This window comes from Acomys minous, assembly GCF_964271855.1.
Source record: "Acomys minous genome assembly, chromosome: 4".
Taxonomy (NCBI): domain Eukaryota; kingdom Metazoa; phylum Chordata; class Mammalia; order Rodentia; family Muridae; genus Acomys; species Acomys minous.
In genome coordinates this window covers 70,227,834-70,246,745 of record NC_140486.1, presented here as the reverse complement: position 1 = coordinate 70,246,745, position 18,912 = coordinate 70,227,834, and positions in this window count along the sequence as shown.

Here is an 18,912-nt window from a genome sequence, read left to right as displayed (position 1 = left end):
ATTGTGAGTAGTGTTAGCTGTTAACTTTGAGATGTGTGCCGTTCAAATGGTGGCGGAGGAGGAACGCAAGGAGGAGAAAAGCACCAACAAATGCCATGGACCCCAGAGATGACACTGACCACCCAAGTAACTGACCACCGGGGCAGGACTAAACTCTGGAATGACTGGTTGTCTTTGTTTCGCTCCCCTGTAGAATATGGCTGCTAGAGATGAGACGGGAGACAGATTTGGGGGTCATTAATCCACTGCATTATCAAAATCCCCGCGCCATGAATAAAGCATGGGTTTAAGATTCAGACTGTCTCTGAGGTTCAGCCTGGGGGCTTGGACTGAATCTAGTGGGGTTTGGATGGTTAAGTGTTCATCTGTGTGAAGGAGGCTGAGGGTGTGTACACAGTTAGAGGATGAGGAAACACAGTAGAGCTGGGACTCGAGGAGTAAGATGGGGGAATGAGTCGCTGGGTGAGGCCTGCAGGCTTTCCTCCCTAGCTATCATGAGGACGAGAATCACCAACATCCTGCCCGGAAGGGCTTGGGCGTTGCCTTGACAAGGCCAGGAGGATGGAAAAGTGATGCTGGCAGGTGCTGCCTTGGTCCCTGTTTCCATGGGGATTGCTTTCCAGATGGGATACTTGCTCAGCTGAACTGCTCCTGGGCAGTTTGCTTTCCCTTTGGATGGATCATCTCCTTGTCAGCAACTTGGCCACCAGGAGGCTTAAAGTCACTTCTTGGAATTCAGAAAGGACTTGTGTTGTGAGACTTCTGGCACTTTCACTCCCATTTCCTTTTGCCCTGATTCCTTCAACTAGTTTATTCCATTGTGATATATTCGCTTCTTAAAAGGTCCCGGAAATCCTCAGAGGGCTGAGGTGAGGGTAGAAATAGGCAACAAAGGAAAATGAATTACAGAGTTTCTCTCTGCCTGAGAGTTCTGCATAACGGAGGAGCAGAGGGTTGGGTGTGACTAGGGACCTCTCTCTCCAAGGTATCTTGTGGCTTGTGTCCTTAAAATTAGAACATATGTTCTGACCCAGTGTAATAGGTTGGCACAGACATGCCAGGAGCGTCATCATAACTAAGTAGTTTGCCAAGAGCAAAGAGATGGCAGGGATGCATGAGAAACAGCATCCACTTCCATGATTTAAAAAAAGCGCTTGACTCAACTTATGACTCCAACAGTGGGGAGCTGAGGCAGGAGACTCATGAGGGTTTGTGGCTGAGCTGAACAACAGAGTGAGCTCCAGGTTGAAATTAGTTTATTTGGCTGTTTTATTTGGTAAGCTATAGATAAAGTTATTTAAATGTTCATAATATTAAATTGTTATACACATTGGTGTGTGTGTGTGTGTGTGTGTGTGTGTGTGTGTGTGTGTGCACATATTCATTCAGGTGCTCATGTGTGAGTGCTGGGGCTCTGTACCCAGTACCCTGTGGTTGCAGGGAAAACACTTTATCAGCTGAGCCATTTTCCCAGTCTTTTTGGATTATTTCTTAGATCACAAGTGAATATTTTGCAGATGGGAAGCATTTAATACATGCTTTTTGGAGTTAGAATTTCATGTCGGCTGGCTGGTCTCAACCTCTCTACACAGCTGAGGATGACCTTGATCTTTGGACCCTCCTGTGTCCACCTTTCTAGGGTTGGGATTACAGAATGTACCTGGTTTATGCAATACTGGGAATCAGATTGAGGGTTTCATGCATGCCAAGTAATTACTCCATCCTCTAAGTCCCAGAATTTAGTACTTTATTGGAAAAGCTAATTAACTGTAAAATTTGAGATGCATTCTGTGTTTTTTCCCTATTGTATCTGAAACGGATGTTGTATATGGTCACTCATTATCTTCTTTTTGTATTTATGGGGTTTTTTTTGGTGTGTGTGTGTGTGTGTGTGTGTGTGTGTGTGTGTGTGTGTGTGTGTGTGCATTACTCATGGGGTAACACATATGTGGAGGTCAGAAGGCAACTTGTAGGAGTCATTTTTCTCCTTTTGCCACACGGGTTCCAGCTCGCTGGCACAGGTCTTTACCTGCTGACCCATCTTGCCAGGTCTTCCTTCTCTTTTGTAAGCAAATCACTTGGTGATACAGATGGTGTCCCTGGATGTTGACAAGGCATCTTAACTCATACTAGCCCAAAAAAGATATGTTTTGGCTTGCTGTTCATAGTTTTGCATTTCTATTTTAATACCACGGTTTATGGAAGATTTGTGTGGTGGTTTGAATAGGTACAGCTCCCATAGACTCATGTGTTTGAGTGCTTGGCCCACAGGAAGTGGCACTATTAGGGGTGTGGTCTTGTTGGAGTAGGTGTGGCCTGGTTGGAGGAGGAAGACTCTCCCTGTGGGGGCAGGCTTTATGGTCTCGTAGGCTCAAGCTATGCCCAGTGTGGAACACAGGCTCTCCTCGCTGCCTGCTGACCAAGACGTAGAACTCTCAGCTCCATTTTCAGCACCATGTCTGTCTGCACGCTGCCATGCTTCTTGCCATGGTGATAATGGACCACACTTCAGGAATCATAAGTCAGCCCCAGTTAAATGTTTTCCTTTGTAACAGTTACTGTGGACATGGTGTCTTGTCACAGCAATAAAAACCTAGCTAAGCCGTTGCGTATTTCGGTTTTGTCTTCTTGTTGCTTTAGTACCGAGCAGAGGAAGGAAGAATTTCTCACCACTGCTCTGGGAACCTGGAGACTCCGTGCAGCCAGACTGTGGGTGAGGTGTCACTCTGACAAATGACTTGGCATAAGCACTATAAAAGATGGAAGTTCATCTTGACTCATGATTTCCGAGACATGGGTGCATGGTCAGCTCAGTGCTTCATTGCTTTGGGCCTAATCTGAGGTAGAAACATCATGATGATAATGATGTTAAAAGAACATGGCAGAGGTTGCAAAACTCATGGTGGCCAGAAAAAAGAAAGGAGAGAGAGAGAGAGAGAGAGAGAGAGAGAGAGAGAGAGAGAGAGAACTTTTCAAAGACACAGTGCTATAGTGACCTACTGTCAGGAAGCCAACCCCACCTCCTAGAAGTTCTTTTGTCTATGGATTTTTTAAAAAAATGATTTACTCCATTGCTTTGACCACAGCCCTCATGATCTATTCATCTCTCAGAAGTCTGATTAGGCACAGACTGAGTCTTTACCGCGGAATGTGGGGCCATGGGAGTAGAGGAAGCCAGCCTGGAGCAAGAGTAGGGTCGAGGTGTGTCCAAATCCTGGAATTCTCATCCTGAGACTGGCAGGCGTAGGAATGCCACCGCTGCCCCAGGCCGGCATGTCCCAGCACAGGTAGCCTTGCACTCCAACCTTTGCTCCCCGGTGGAGGTCACATAACCCAGTAGCCAGGTAAAGATGGGTAAAGCTTCCTCTCCCTTTATAAGGTCATGCTCAGCAATATCTGGAACTTCTCCTTATGCAAATGAGGCATCCCTAGCACCTTGACCAAAGTCAATGATGGACACTCACCCCAAAAGCTGCTACTCACCCCAAAAGCTTAAGTAACCCTTGTTTCTCCCATTAAATGAGCTGTCTCACGGAAGCTGTCTCCCAAGAGTCTGTTCTTGTCACACTCACAGCCACCTGAGGTCTCTCTGACCGTTCCTGCCTGGCTTCTCCTCTTAGGATCTTCCAGTGGTGACGGCAGGCTGATTGGTTGTCCTGGGTGGGAAGAGGGGACATGAACGACAGTGGGAGACTTTGTGGGGACACTTCATTTCCAAGCCACAACACACTCTATTCCAGAGAAGCGTCTCAGGTGTCTAGAAGTTAAATAAACAGATCAAGATCTATGAGGTCTATTTCAGTCTCGGCGTGGAGCACCACATAGATGACATCCAGATAGGAAACCAAGCTCCTGTGTCCCCACAGTGAAACCACTCTATTTCAGGGCAGGGGTGAGTAAAACGGCTGTGTGCACTTTTTCAAAACAGATCCTTAGTCCCGGTATGGCTATAGACAACCTACTGGAAATTCGAATATCAGAATAAATATGATTATATTAATCATGGCCCACCCTTGCCCTGAGTCTTTTGGGATTCACATGCTTGAGGTGAAAGCTGAGACATAATCTAATTATCCCATGATCTTGAGAGATTTATGCCAGTACAAATGTCAATTTGGGACTTAGAACTCTTTATTGGCAGTGCCAATGCCCTCTTTATTCCATTTAGTGAAACTTTAATTTCAGCTCATTGGTTCTAAAGTGGGTAAAAGAAGAAGACTGGACTCTTCTGTGGATACTGCCACCACTCAGTCAGCCCTGACTTAAAGAGGAAGGTCTGTGGCATGCATGCCGGAGCAACACAAAGGAACAAAGAGTCAATTGCTTTGCCCTAGCTGTTATCTCTTAGTTGGTGGTTGTCTCCCTGACAACAATTACAGATGTATTAAAGGATGTGGAACAGAAGTTAATTAAAAACCAAAACCAAATTGTCCTTAAAGAGTAGAATGCTAGTTAGAAGCCAGAGGTGCTGCTCCAAAGCAGACACTTACTGGTTGGTAGTATCAATGCTCAGATACTTTGGGCCAAGGGGACTCGTATTCTTTTTCATATAGAAAACATTTTCTTCTATATGAATAAACCTTATATGTTAACTGGGAGATTAACATTCTAAACTAACTGCAGAGTTGAATTTTCAGCTGCACACTCTCCACTACAGCACCCTACAGCAAAGCAAACACAGCACAGTGAATGTGGAGAAGCCCACATCTTCCCTGTGACATGAAAGAAAGAAAGAAAGAAAGAAAGAAAGAAAGAAAGAAAGAAAAGAAAAATGGAAACCAAAGCCCTAGCCCCAGCATGTGACAGACACACTAACACTTTCAGTTTATGACATGCTAATTCTGTGCTCATCAAATACATTTTTCGGCTTTCTTACAAGTATCTGGTGTAGTTGTGTCAATACACAGAACTCTGGGTGTGGATCGAAAAGGGAAGAGCTATAGCGTGGGGGTGGTACTGTAGACAGCAGTTGCAGAATTCTCAATTTTGCTTGACAGGTCCCCAGTTTCCTCTGTGTCTGCCTAGACACGCACTTTTCTCCCTCACGCTCTGATCCAGTGGAGTCTGCCATGCGTGACCATTATCTGTGTAGTTGAGAGTGTTTATTAAAGCCTTCCAGCTACAGTCGGAGAAATTAGTCCCCTTTGCTTGGGTGTTACTCTTCTCTCTGCTTTGACAAAGATCCCTTACGGAAGCAACGTGAGGGGAGAAGGATGTGTTTTGGCTGTAGTTCGTCACAGTGGAGTTCATGACGGCAAGAACTTGAGGCACAGACTCCTCAAATCTCCAAACATCTGGAAGCTGGCATCAGGGTCGGGCGTTCATCCTTTCCCCTTTTGTTGTCTGGACGCCCAGCCTAGGGGATGATTTTCATTCCTCAGTTAATCTCTGGGAACACCTTCACGGACACGCTGGGACTGTGTCTCCTAAGTGATTCTACACTCTAGCCAATCCTCACAAGGAACACTGTCCATCCCAACACATGAAGACTGTGTGGAGTTGACTTCCAAAGTGGAAACGACCTTCTTCTCTTTCATTCATGTTGACCCCATCTTTGTTTTCAGAGGTATTGCTCCCGTTTGACAATGACTGCTGTGTGGTATAAATCAGATAGCACTTACTTGATGCTTGGCTTTGCTCTTTGCATTCGTAGTTTTCAGCTTTAGAACTACTTTTCATGACTGTAGAAACCGATAGCTTATTTTAGTCCCAAAGCCTAAGCTGGTATTGAGCCAATCTGGAAATCTCTCAGATGATTTAGGACTACCTGCCAATATAGTGGAGGACAGCTTAACATGATTGTGATGAAACTTAACAAAGCTCTGATTTCCATGAGACTAAGGGACAAGTGGCAGCTGAAAGAATCTCACAAGACAGCACAGCACAGTAACAAGAGGTACCCCACACAGTAGCTGCAGCTCCACCGTGTAGGCTAACTGTGTGGAACTGTAGACGTTCTTTTTATGAGAGACCAAGTCTCCATGTGATCAGAGCCAGGTCATCACGGCACTTAGAAAGGGATCCGCAAATCAAAGCTTTGAGAATGTGAGAGTTAACCTTCATTGTTTGTTGGTGATTTTTTTCCACTGCCTTCCTCCTTTACACCGGCGAGGAAGTTTAGTTAGCAGTGAGAACAAGGGGCCAGCCCTCTCACAGCCTGCCCATCTTTTCCCCACAGCCATTGAAAAATTCATCAATTTCGGTTCTACTTATCTATGTGTCTGCTGTCTACTAAGTGGTAGAAATCCCAGGCCCTTTGAGATACCAAAGAGCTAATGTTTCTTTACCTCTAAGCTATTTAAGGACCTGGACATTCTTTGGGTGAGCTTAAGTCCATCACTTTTCAGCCAGTGTTCACTCACAGGAGAGCAATTCTGGGCCTGTCTATCCTTTTCTCCGCTTCCCTTTTGTATTAGGAATCTGATGAGAATAAGCAGTCTGGTCTACAATGGTATTTCTCTTCTATTTCACTCTGCACTCCCTGATGGTTGTCTACGATTTTTCATCTTCTGTGGGCAAATATGCCTGGGTTGGCCTAGGTTCGGTTGCGAGAGATCTTCAGAAGTGTTGGAGTATGGTCTGGTGCTTTGTATTTCTTAATTGCTTGTCTCCCCTCCCTTACCCCCTCCGCCCCGCCCCGGAGATTCTTACTGTAGACCGTTATGTATTCCAAATAGTGCTGTTTAAGCTTGCCTCACTGTTTTGTCTAAGAAAGAAAGCCGATACCTGCGCAGTGCCGGAGGAAGGTGGGTGCGGCAAAGGTTATCGGACTTTTAGGGCAGAGAGGATCTTGGGAAGGAGAAGCAGCCAGGTACTGGAGGAATACGAAGGAGGTGGAGAGTCACATGGACCTAAAAGAGGAACTCTGAAGTTCCACATGAGAGAAGTAGCCGGAGTGAACAACCTTAGCAAGTATTTTGGGATTATGGATGGAAGGTAACCAAACAGAAAATATAAGAAGCAAACGGCACGGGATGGAGGCTGGGAGATCACGGAAGGTAGCTTAGGAGATTAATATCTGCCCCGCCTCAGATGAATCAAGGCGATTTTAATAGGTGTCTTTTATTGATTGATATCAGGTTAGAAAATACCTCTGTAATAGTTAAAAGCCTAATAATGAACATTTATTAGGTCATACTTTTCAATGAACAGCAACAGCTCAGCCTCTTTCTTCTTGGGGACTGGAAAGAAAGCGTACCCTGCCATCTTCAGAGAAAATGAATGATCACATTTTGAGCTTTGGATGGTGTCCTGCCCATCATTTTCTCCTTAGTACTAGGCAGATGGCTGCTGCATGAATGAGGGATGATGGGAAATATAGGCACGTAAAGCCTCTGTTTTTCCAAGTGCTTGAGATGCTGAGTGCTCTTTGGGGGAGGTGTGTGGCAGAGAGGTGAGTGAGGGGGATAGCAGGCAGGAAGCACAGTAGGCAGGCATTCTGTGAGCCAGGCAGAATTTATAATTAGGCAAGAGAAATGACTATAGAACCTTACTGAGGCTTAATGTATAGTTAAACAGTACCAAGATGTCTCTTTACTTTAAAATCTTCCTTCAAGCCGTAATAAAGCAAACTCAGCAAAAGTTAATCTAAACTGACTTTCCCCTAAAACAGCCATACTCCCGTGGATGCCTTTCATTTTATATAATTAATGAAATAAAATAACAGGGCTGGCTGCCATCCACATCTGTGGATGCAGAAGGCTCCTTTCTTTCATGGCATATCATATTTTTCTATTTCTCCTGGTATTTGGAGTTTGGGAATTAGAGGACCTAGGGCTGGCTGGGTTGTAGGATGCTGGGAAGTTGTGGGGTTGCAGAACACAACTGAAGCAAAAGGCAAGTTGCTAACAGATTCTGCAAGGCAAGAAGACTGCGTGAAGCCACTGATCAGTCATTCGGGCAACTCCGGACTTGTATGTCTTTATGTAATCTAGACTCTCTGTGTGTCTTTATGTAATCTTGTCTGTGTACAAGAAGATGTAGAAAAATCATTCAGGCCAATTCATGTATCATCGTATTAGCTTTTAGCTATAAAATTGCCATTATTATATTTTTATGTAGGGAGGATATGCATACATATATGTCTGTATATATTATAAATATACATACACACATATATGCTTGCATATATACCTACCTCTCAGGAAAGAACATCTTTCCAGGAATAAGAGCTCTCTTGCTGATACAAAAGCAATGTTGGTGTTACAAGACTCTGGTCCTTTACAAGATCCATTGTTGAGAAGAATTTAACTTCTGTATCTTTTTATTTTCATGTAGCTGGAATCTCAGGCATGTACTCGGGTGTGGTGGCAAATATCTATAGTTCCAGTGTTCAGGAGGTTGGACAGAAAAATTCCACGTTCAGTATAAGCCTAAGCTACGTAGGGAGGATATGTTTTAAAAAGCAAACAAAACAAATGTAAACATTGAGAAATAATCAGATTTATTGTTTTGTCAATAATATGTTTTATTGACTTTTTGTGGGTTATAGGGTGATGAACTGGAAACAATCATTTTTTGGTTACTTTAAAAGGCTATGTAAAATATTATTTCTCACAAGAAAAACCTCACCACCACATACACACAGTCACACAGACACACACACACACAGACACACACACACACACACACAGACACACACACAGACACACACACAGACACACACACACACACACACACACACACACATACTCACACACGCAGACATACTCATTAATCACTCACAGACTCATACCTGTGGGTTTTAAGGAGAGTAATATGGGACTTGTATCATTTTTTTTTTTAATTTGCTTTTAAAAAAGTCATGAAATGATTCCTAATGACATTCTGTTATACTCACAGCTTGGTGCCCAGCCTGGTTGTCATCAGAGGGTCTTCATTCAGCAAATGATGGGAGCAGAAGCAGAGACCCACAGCCAAACACTAGGTGAAGCCAGGGAACCCCACCGAAGAGGGGAAGGAAGGGAGGATTCTAGAAACCAGAGGGATCGAAGACACCACAAGAACACAGCCCACAGAATCAACTAACCAGGATCATAGGGGCTCACAGGACTGAAGTGACAACCCATGACCTTGCATAGGTCTGAGCTAGGCCTTCTGTGTATATTTGTGGCTATGTAGCTTGGTGTTCTTGTGGGGCTCGCAAAAGTGGGGGTGGGCATATCTCTGATGCTTTTGCCTGCACTTGGGACCCTTTCCTCCTACTGGGTTGCCTCCTCCAGCCTTGGTATGATGGTTTGTGCCTAGTCTTATTGTGACTTTCTATGCCCTATTTGATTGATATCCCTAGGAGGCCTGCTCTTTTCTGAAGGGGAACAGAGGTGTGGTGGTGGTGGTGGTGGTGGTGGTGGTGGTGGTGGTGGTGGTGGTGTGTGTGTGTGTGTGTGTGTGTGTGTGGTGTGGTGGGGAATGGGAGGAGAGGAGGGAAGGGAGAGTGTGCTCAGGATATAATGGTACATAAAGGATAAAAATAGAAAAAAATAAAATTCTTGCTTTGTTTCTATTGTGCCAATCATCTTAGCAGAAAATTCCTAAACATTTTGAAGATAGTTTCAATGTAACTGACCTCTAAGATGACATTAAAAACATCTACATGGCATACAATTATAATGGGTACAAATGTTTTATTTAAAGTGAGTTCAGTGTAAGCTCCAGTCTGCACAAAACCATCTAAGGCACCTTTAGGTGCTTTAAAAAAACTGGCCTCTGGTGAAGGATGCTACCACACTCACGGCCCCTGAAATAACTTCTTTCAGCTTCTGTTCCAGTCTCCTGGCCCATGCCTCACTTAGGTCATCCCTGAGCAGCGTAAAGTCATGGTGAATTATATAACCAAAAGCATATGCTCTCTGTGTCCGCAGTGCATGAGGATGGGGTTTACTCCCACTTAGTCACATGTGTGGGTCCTTTCATTGACCAGCCTGTTTTACTTGGTGGGGGGTGGGGGGGACACCTGAGCAGCTGACCACATTATTCATCCTACAGTCTTCTGCCATAACTCTGAGGTGCAATCTTGACATCCAAACTGGGCTGGAGGGTCAGAGTGTAGCTCAGTGCTAGGGGACTTGCCTGTCATGAAAGCCCCAGGTTCTGTGGCCAGCACTGTAAAAACAGAACACTTGCCAAAACTGGGCAGGACTGACCCTCTGGGGTCAAGGTGCTTGGAGAATAAGTAACACAGTCATTTGTGCCTTTGTTCATAGAGCCCCCCAAAATACCTGAGCCTTATCATGGGCCAACCGTTGCACTTGGTGACCAGGATGGACAATAAAGAGGCCTTGAGGGCAACTCTGAGCTGTTCTTCCTGCAGTTTCTAGCTTTGTTTCTGGTTTTCCCTTCTCTCCTGCTCCCTCTGGTCCATGCCCATGCCTGCTCTCACCCCTGTGCTCCCGTGGACACTCACTGCTGCCTCTGGTTGGCAGGCACTTTATCTGCTTTGTTTCATAGATGAGGCAGCCAGGGCATCTTCTAAGTGAAGTCTGTCCCAGACATATTAGGGCTCCTGAGACCCAGCAAAATGTGTCTACGTATGGGGAGGACCCAGCACCCAGGTCTTTTTACCTTCCCTCCCCTCCTCTCAAGTAGCCTCTCTTCCCCCTCCACATCTCTTTCCCTTTCTCCCTGTTCCCCTTTTAAGAAAGGGCTCTCACTCTGTAGCCGTCCCCAGACTCATAATAATCTTCATGTCTCAGCATCTTAACACTACCGTGATAGGTTTCAGACCGCACTCCTTGCATCAGCGCTTTCTTGAGGGTCATCATTTGGGCCTTCCAAAGAGGACTTTCCTGGCCTAGTTATTTGTAAGTTTGGAGGCACTCACCCGTGTGTGCCTTGACTGCCCACTGGATGTCACTGTTGCTCCATGGATGTGCTACGGACCCAACCATAGGCCACCAGGCTGTAGGAGCCTCTGTGGGTCTCTGTCTCTGAATTTTGGACTCTCTGGCTTTGTCCGGTTTGCATTTTGTACAGCCCCAGAGCGTCCAGGAACGAGGCTAGATTGTAAATAAACAGCTCAACAAGGAAATGAAATTCTTCTTACTAAGGCGTAACCGTGGGTGGCACTCTAGTTTAGGCAACCAGGGAAGTATGTGCAGCCACTGGCAAATCACCCTCAGACAGCCAGGAACAACCATCCTTTTTCCTTTTTTTTCACCTAGACTGTTGGGAAGTTCTGCTACACAGAGACTTAGCCCCACTGCCTGGGGCCACAGGGTGCCAGAAAAGGGCCAGACTGGAGCAGACTGGGGATTTCTGCCTCTCTGAAATCTTGAAACAGCCTAGACTTCTCATTGGCTACATGCGGACACCACACTCACCATGTGGTCCTTCTGACATGCATGGGGGATATGCCAACTCCAGCAGCAGTTGCATGTAGTTGATAGAGTCCTCTTCCTTAGAAATAATACAGAAAATGGGAGGGTCATTGTCAGATGTGCTGGCTTTGTAGCCACTTCTGCTGTGTGACTGCAGGATCAGGGCTTTGACGGCTTTGCCCACGAAGCCAGGAAGAAGCTCTACCTGGACCATTCGTGCCCATTTCTATGTCTTCTGTGTAGACTCATGTGTGGCTCCCCTAGGGTGGCCGCATCACTCCCACTGCAAGCCTTCTGTCACTTGGACAGCCCAACAGGAGATCTCAGATGCCCACAATCAGTCACGGCGAAGGCAGACAACAGAAGCAAGGAATCCTTGAGTTTTCACAGCCCTGAGATGCTCAGAGGCAAGGCACGTCCGATGTGTTACTCAAGCTCAGGCACCTGGGTTTTTTTTCCTGGGGTTCATTTCTGGCTCAGAATTCCTGTGAAATGCCTGACATGAGATGTTACTTCTGGAATCTGACAGATACAGGCTTGGCTCTGGGCCTCTTTCTGGCCGTGTAACCTCAGGCAGTCACTTAGCGTCTTTCAACTTCAGTTTCCCTTTTTTTTTTTTTGTGGAAGGAAGACAATGAGAATCATTATGTCAGCCCTCAAGGGATCTGCTGCAGATTAAACGGAATACGTATAGGAATACATTTTATACTTATTTCCAAAATGCTAGCCGCTATTGCAGGAAGGACAGAAGAAATTGTACATTGTGAGTACCAGTTTCGGAGAGGCCTAGAAGAGCTAGTAATCAGACCATGGTGTTCACTCACATAGTAAGCATCCTTTTTTATTTTAAAAATTTAATCTAAAATGTGTGTGTGTGTGTGTGTGTGTGTGTGTGTGTGTGTGTGTGTGTATGTGTGTGTGTGTGTGTGTGTTGTGAGCAGGTGTCTGCTGAGGCCAGAAGAGGGCATTGGATGTGTGTACTGGCATTCGGACTCAGGTTCTATGGTAGAGCAGCAAAGGCTCCTAGTCACTGAACCATCTCTCTCTCCAGCCCCATAGTTATTGTCCTCAGGAGTTTTATTTGTCAGGCATGAGACGTGCAGAAAGACTTCGCCTATTTTAGAAGCCGGTCATTTAGAGGCAGAGACACAGCAGTGTTACATATATAATGCACGTGCAGTGTAATGTCTAATCTTGGTTGTCAACTTGATTGGGTTTGGAATCAACAAAGAGCCCTGTCTCTGGGCCCGTCCAATGTGAGGACAGCCACTGTTGGATAACGCAGATTGTGTCAGGTAAGACAACCAAATAAACCTTCCTTTTAGTGTCTGTTCACTCTATCAGCTCTGCTCGGAGGAGCAGGGAGCCCTGACTAATCCATATAGATACTGGTGTGTTGTCAGCTTTTGTTCTAACAAAGACACACCGGAGACAGTCAGCTTAGGAAGATTTATTTTGACTCACAGCTTTCTAGGCTTTGGACCACGGTCAGGTAGTCTGCTGATTTTTACCATGTCTGGGGGAAGCAGCCAATCAGAAGAGGGTGCTCAACAGGGAGGAGAACAGGAAGAGATTGCCACCTCACAGTCCTCTTTGACGCCATGCCCCTGATAACCAAAACCTCTGAGGAATCCTTCCTTGTTTTAAAGCCCATGATGCTGACAATGCTGATGAAGAGGATGCTGATGAGGACATGATGGTGATGATGTGTACATGTGTGGATGCACACGTACCACGGCAAGTGCGTGGATGCACATGTACCACGGCAAGTGCGTGGAAGCCAGAGCCCAGCTTTTAGGACTCACTTCTCTCCTTTCACTGTGGTCTCCAGGGGTCAACTTCAGCTGATTAGGCTTATATGGCAAGTGCTGTTGCTGCCTGTACCACCCCACTGGCCAGAGAAACCCTTCTTAAATATTCCCACGACTTTCCCATGGCACCATGGTAAAAAGCACGTATTCAATGGACAGATCTTTATGTAACATTCCGGATCCAAATCATGGCTCTTTGGTTGTATAACGCAGAGGCTCAATCTGTAAGGATGAAAATTTAGCAGACTTTATCTAACATTTGTCATTTGTGTTTCTACATTTTGTTTTCTGTCTCTGTTTTTTGCCAGAGTTCACCTCCGGGGGTTAGAGGAATACATGAAGGTATTTGTTTTCTCCTTCTGTCCTAGCAGTCCTGGGGCTTGAACTCAAGTCATCAGGCTTGGCTGCAAGCACCTTTACCCACCAAGCCATTTCGGGTCCTAATTAGTTTTTATGATGTGTCAGATTCTCTTATTTAATAGCACAGGGATACTGACAGAGGTGCAGTAGTAGATGAATAAGCGACACTGCCTGTGGGTCTATCACATAACAACATCCCTGAAAAGCATTTTGAACAAATGGGACTTTTCAATGCCTCCATCACATAAATGTTTATGTTTAGAGCCGAGCAATAAAATCAAGATTGCCAGGAAGACAGAAGCTCCTTCACACTTCTCCTGATCTGAGTGTAGCTCCTGTCACCCTTTCTGGGAGTTCACACAAATCATCTCAACGTTTAAAGCAGCTTAAACTTTTTATATGAATGCACACTGCGTAGATTAAAAAATACACATGATCAATTTCCTTTTGCTCAACTAATTACTGCAGTGGTGCCATTTCAACGGCAGCATCGCCCCCAGCCTGCCTCTTTCTTAACAAACACTGAGCCTTGAGCTACCATTTCTCTCTCTCTCTCTCTCTCTCTCTCTCTCTCTCTCTCTCTCTCTCTCTCACATCTAAAATGTTTACTGCAGACAGCGCACAGTTATTTAACCACCGCTACCATGGCCCTACAATGTACCTAGTATGTCAGACCCAGGTTACAAACAGATTCACCTTTCTCTTTTTTTTCCCCCTACTTGACAGAAATGAGTCCCTTTTTCAGTTGACTGGTTTGCTTGCATGGAATTCTATCTGCGGAGACTGGGGCCCAGCATGAATTTTCACAAACACTGGAATGAGTGAGGTTTGAATTCTGTGTACTAGAAAAATCTCATAAAGAGTAACATTGGGGATGGGGAGCCATCTCCTACGCACATTTTCAGTGTCTTGGGGCTGGCTTGTCATCACGACATTAGGTAGCTGTCTCTTGTGTCATGCGTGAAGCCATCCTTGCTGGTGACAGTTAACAGTAGAGGAGTGAACTGCCAAGTAGACTGCGGTGCACTAGCCCTATGCTCTTCAAGAAGCTTGGAGCTGTGGGCATGCCCAGTGGCCTTTGAGGAAGCCTCCAGTAAGCAGTCAGATTTTTTTTTATTAACTAAAAATAAAGTGATTGGAACCTTAATAATTTTAGGTTTTTAAAAAATAATTCACCAAAGTCTTAGTTCACATGTTGTTTTGGGAACTTAGTGATTGGATTCCACCCCCCCAAGCTGCATTAGGAGAGTTTTTTTGGAATTCTCCTATGAATTCCAAAAGGGAACCTTTGTGTTCTTTGCTTTCCTTCTTAACACACATGGTGGTGGGCAGGAGAGTTTATATGACTTATTACCTCACTTCCTGTCGGTTTTCCTTGTTAGGTTTCCACAACTTTTTTTAATGTCTGGGTGCCAGTGGCACTTTTTAGTCAGCTTCTACTTCAGGAACCTGGCCACCACTCAGAGTCCAATTGTTTGAGGTGTTGCTCTGATTAACACCTTCCTCTCGGGCCTTTTGCACGCTAGAAGGCTGCGGCAGTTTTGAAGATGTGATCCTGATGTTAACTAGTCACTGGAGAGACAGGAAGGCAGTTCCCTGCAGACATTATAACTGGAGTATACCAGAGCCCATCGAAATGAACATGCTAATTCAGCCAAAAGGGTCCAGTGAGTTAATGAGGGGTTAAATGGGCAGAGATTTAAACATGGGGGTTTTGTGTTCTGAAAGAGCACCATCATTTTTCAGGTTGGTAATTGAGGAGTTAAGTATTTAGGAACTCAAAGAATAACAGTTAGAAACTCGGAGAGCCCCACCAACAGTTCTGACCTTTCCCTCCAGGGTCCAGATCCAGACAAGGGTCTTAATTAGCTGCAGAGAAATCTAGAGCTTTGGCAAAGAACCAGCAGACATTAAAGAAACAAAGCCACCAGTAAATAAAAGAGCTGTATTGCAACAGAAAAGCTCAGCGGAGAGTGTTTGCATGACCCTGAGTGCTGCTTGGCCTGACTTTCTCACTTTGTTTTTCTTTTCTCATTTTTTTTGAGATTATAATATAATTTCAGCATCACTCCCTTCCCTTTCTCCCCCCTTTGTCTTATGTTTTAATATTTCCATTTTGCCTATTTTTTGCTTATATTTTCGTCTTAAATTGGTCTTTTCCCATCCCTCGCTCCCTCCTCCCTCCCTTCTTCCTCCTCTTCCCTCCCCTCTCCACATCAACTTAACTAGATTCTTTTCAGTCATTTTCATTTTCTTCTTTGTTTTTCTTATATTTTTATAATGTCTTAAACTCTCTGGATGCACTTTACAGCATTTATCACATTTTTCACATAAAATGAATATATGCTTATTGTACAAATAAACTTAACCTAGACAGATCACAAAATCATAAATTGCCTCCCACATACCCAGTTTTTTGTATGTTTTATAGATGAGTCTAATGACATACATAGGTATATATTTTTAAGTTTTATTTATTTATTTTTATGTATATTTTGGGTTTGGCATAAATGAATATCAGTGCGAAAGAGCTGTATGTGTGTGTATGTGTATGCGTGTGTGTATGTATATGTGTGTATGTGTGTGTATGTGTATGTATATGTGTGTATGTGTGTGTATGTGTATGTATATGTGTGTATGTGTGTATGTGTATGTATATGTGTGTATGTGTGTGTGTATGTATATGTGTGTATGTGTATGTATGTATGAATGTGTGTGTGTGTATGTGTGTGTATGTGTATGTGTGTGTATGTATGTGTATGTGTGCATATGTGTGTGTATGCATGTGTATGTATGTACGTATGTGTGCATGTATGTGTATGTATGTGTATGTGTTTGTGTGTTTATGTATTTATGTATTTGTATGTGTGTGTATGTTTGTGTATGTATGTATGTGTGTGTATGTGTGTGTGTATGTGTGTATATGTGTGTGTATGTATGTGTATGTATGTGTTTGTGTATTTGTGTATGTATGTATGTGGGTGTATGTGTGTGTACGTGTATGTATGTGTATATGTATGTGTGTATGTGTGTGTGTCTAGACAGAGTCTTACTATGCAGCCTTGGCTGGCTTGATACTTGCTACGTGAGCCAGGCTGACCTCAAACTCTGTACAATCCTCTTGTCTCAGTCTCCCGAGTGCTGAGATTATAGGGCTGGCTCAACATGATTGGCATACAACTCTGTCTTTCAAAAAGTGATGATCTTGAAGATACGTTCCCTCATCGCAAACGTGAATCAAAACCTTGGTGTAGGAGAGACCAGAATGGAGACAATCTGGGTCCTATTCCCCTAGAGAAACACCGCTTAGCCCGCTTAGCCCGTCTTCCAGCCGACACGTGTGCTGGCCTTGGTGTCGTGGTTTTCCACAAGTTGTAAGATGACCTTGCGCAGGGTGGGGAGGTATCTGATCCCACTAAATGGACCACAGTGTGTAAATAAAGCCTTTTTCCTTGACTTATTTCTGTTTCATAATTTCTTTGGAGTACAGGGAAATGAAGAGATGGGCTTATGGCCCTAGGTAGCCAGCTACAATGCTCTACCCTTTGTGTGTGGGCGCATGCTCATTTGTGTGCAGGTGCACATGCACATGTACATGTGTGCACATGAGTGCAGACTTGGAGGACCACTTCAGGCGTTTTATCTCTGATGCTCTTATATCTTACTTTTTTAGTTTGTTCATTTTGTTTTTTGTTGTTGCTTTTTTGAGACAGGATTTCTCTGTGTATGTATTCCTGGTTATCCTGGACTCACTTTGTAGACCAGGCTGGCCTCGAACTCACAGCAATGCGCCTGCCTTTGCCTCCCAAGTGCTTGGATTAAAGGTGTGAGCCACCATGCCTGGCTCTATATCTTACTTTCTGAGACAGGGTCTCTCACTGGCTTGGAGCTTGCCAAGTAGCCTGGCTAGCCGGCATGTTCTGGGGGTTGGGTTGTCACTCCCTCCTCAGGGCTGCCATTCTGTGTGCAGGCCACCATACCTGACAAAGGGTTTGGGGGGCGAAGCTCAGGCTCACATGCTTGCAAGGCAAGCACTCTACATGCTGAGCTGTCCTTCCGGCCTCCAATGACTGTATTCTTACCATCGCTGCTATTTCAGCCTTTTCCTTATTCAATGGTGCTCTTCCTCCTTAAACCCTTCCTGGGACTTGTTTTACCCAGTTCACTTCCATTTCTCTCTTCTGTTTGCTTGGAGATGATGGCGTTGCAGAAGCAGGAAGGCCCCTTTGATTTCTTTCCTGCTGTGTTTCACAGGCTGCTATGGATTCTGTGATCTCCCCTGAAGTTAGCTCCGAAGCACCATCGTTCCAGATGGGTCTGACCTCAGCTCCGATGACGGGAAGGTGGCCACAGCAGTGCCAGGAGAATCTGGCCTAGCAGCCTCTAGTGAGTCCCTCCTTATTCTGTAAATCTGCGTTGGTTCAATCACTTGTGTGTTGATGTAGAACTTGGTTTTTTCCTCAATGGGAGTGAGGTTTAGTTTATTCTTGAACTAACTATGTAGTGGGGAGCCAGGAACCAGACTGCCCCAAATGTTCCAACACGAAAATGCTTTTATGACATCTTTAACTTTCAAATACATTGGTGGTATTAACTTAAGCCCCAGGAAACAACAACAACAACAACAACAACAACAACAACAACAACCAACAAAACCAAACCAGCCGACCACCCAAATAAACCATAAAAGCAGCCACGTGTTTAAGATTCTCCAGGGCTGTTGACTGATGAACTCTTCTGTGGTTGTGGAGATCAGGTAAGTCACAGGCCCAGAGGCAAACTATCTTAGTTCCCATTTGCTGTGAGCCAGGCTACCTGATGTTTCTGTCTCTCTAGTTGAAAAAAACTTAATTAATGTCTTCCTTTGCTTTCTTACCCTCACACCACCGTTGACAGTGGGAACATATGCAGGCAGGTTGCGGCAAAGCATGGGCATCTCTGCTATAGGTTCCAGGTGCTATCTGATGGCGTTCGTAGTTTGGGGGTTCAGCAGAAACAGGAGATCTGCTAAGTTACTACACCCTCACAGGTTTTATGTGCGAGTCACAGGTCTACTAGGTGCAATGCAAGGCTGGACAACGGATGACGAGAGATAGCTTATGGTAAGTTGGTCCCACATCGAGCAATTCTTTTTTTTTAATACTTTAATTTTAGATCCCTACTTTAAATCTTTTTTTTTATATACATGCTTGTTATTTCAAGTTGCTTCAAGTCTTTTGTAAAGCAAGGGAGGTTTAACATGCTAATGATGCATCTCAGAATCCTGTACGACAAGCCAGGTTCCATCAGTCCCATGTTGCACTCACCCACTCACTCTTTTCCCACACATTTATTGAGCACTTGTTTTGGACTAGGCATGGTGCATGGTGCTGAGCAGAATTATAAAATAAGGTCTCTCATGGAGCTCACAGTCTAGTGGTAAATTA